This window comes from Odontomachus brunneus, unplaced genomic scaffold, assembly GCF_010583005.1.
Source record: "Odontomachus brunneus isolate Ranch 3 - 2012 unplaced genomic scaffold, Obru_v1 Obru_scaffold_097, whole genome shotgun sequence".
In the NCBI taxonomy this organism is placed as follows: Eukaryota; Metazoa; Arthropoda; class Insecta; order Hymenoptera; family Formicidae; genus Odontomachus; species Odontomachus brunneus.
The window spans coordinates 1092639-1094650 of NW_022639547.1; positions in this window are offsets into that span (position 1 = coordinate 1092639).

Below are 2012 nucleotides of genomic sequence, written 5' to 3' on the forward strand. Positions count from 1 at the left end.
GAGAGAGAGAGAGAGAGAGAGAGAGAGAGAGAGAGAGAGAGAGAGAGAGAGAGAGAATGAACGAACGAATGAGAAAAAGAGAGAGAGAGAGAGAGAACATCGGATCTCTAATGATAGTTATGATTAAATAAAAACTCAAATATATTTCCTGTTAATATTCCTTCTTTTTCCTCTGTCGAGCCCCTTACTCTCCTTCTATTGTTCCACCCCCTTTTGTCCTCCCCTTTACCCCTTCGTGTACCCGTCCATGCGAATCTGTCGGGCCTAGAACATCGCTCTCGTTAGACCCAATAATTCTACGCTATGGATTACATGCCCATTCGAGTATCGATCGATCGTAGTTAGGTCCAATCAAACCGTTACGAATGCGTTGTAGATGATTCTCTATACACACATACGTACAACACACATACACTCTCTTTACACACACGTACGCATGTCGTGTACTCTCTACATAACAGAACACACACACACATATATATACATACACACACACGCCCACACAATACAGATACGTACACATCTTATATTACCGTAATCGTACTGTAATCTTATGAAATGTATAACCCTGTGTATATATATATAATGCAATGTTCTTATGTAGTTAAATTCGCGAGACGAGAGAGAAAGAGAGGGAGAGAAAGAAAGTATGAACGAGAGGGAGAGAAAGAGAGAAAGCGTGAACGAGAGGGAGAGAGAGAGAGAGAGAGAGAGATATGCGAAAAAGCCGGAAATATTCGTTCGGTCGAAAGGAAGCTATATTTAATTTATTTCCTATATGTACACGTACTTGCGAGAAGCGACCATGTTTGTATATTTCAAAATCGTTATTAGTACCTGCCTGACTCATAAACCTGTGCCATAGCGGAATGGTTTTGCTCCCCCTCCCCCCACGTCTCCCTTCTCCTCTCAAATATACCCCTTTTCTTCTTAAGAAATTCTTCCTGTAATCTTTTCTCCTCGCTACGAAGCCACTTTTAATGCGCGAGGTATTATCACTCGTATCTTTCGCGAAAGTATCAAAGTGTGCGGAACAACGTCGAATGATCTTAGAATTATATGCGCAGCGACACCAAGCTGGCGTGTGAGTGGCGATAAGATCAACGAAACGGAAGAGAAAGAAAGAAAATGCTCTGTCGACCGGAACATATCAATACCGCGGGCGCGAATTGCGACGGCAGTCGAGAGAGACGCGCTAATCCCGACTGTGTTTCCCTTTCTGGACAAAAGTCCCGATGTGTAACTTATAGTTTGAGAAGCAAGACTTTAACGCTGGGATTAACGCTAATCGACATCGTCGCAGTCGAGCCTAAATATTGACTCGACGTCACTGATTCCTGATATAGAATCAGTCTTAAGCGATTGAATCGACTGTTACAAAAAAGGCATGAGTTGAACTTTTGTACGAGTGCGAAAATTCATTACGTTCACGCGACAAAGCACGCTTGGAAAGGATTCGGTTTCGTTCAGTTTCGGATAAAAAGATGTTGTAATGCGAACGTATCTAAAAATAGACGACGGAAGAAGATATATTTGTGAGAATTATCGTTCGCGTCTCGTAACTTACGAAAGGGAGGGATTTTTAATTTCGAACGATCTTTTAAGAGTTGCTTCTTTACTTCTGAAGATGTTCTTTTCCCGTTCACGACGTATTTCCTTTCTATAATGACTGCTTCCATCCGACATAGATTATAGATTCTGTGCGCAAAGTTACGGAGTCTGGAAAATTGACCGCACGGGTCGCTTCTACCTCTTCGAATCAGAGTATCCTTCGATTCCGAAAATTTTGTTAAAAGCAGAGCGCGCGACGGCCAAATGTATCCGAAACTAGGTCGCGTATCTCTTTAAATTTTTAGCTAGCCACGCGCCTTGGAAATGGTCAAATTCCAATCGCATCAATCTGAGATGATGTTTGTATAATTAAGAGAAGAAGAGAAATTTACACACACACGTGCGTGTATATATATATATATATATATATATATATATATATATATATATATATATATATA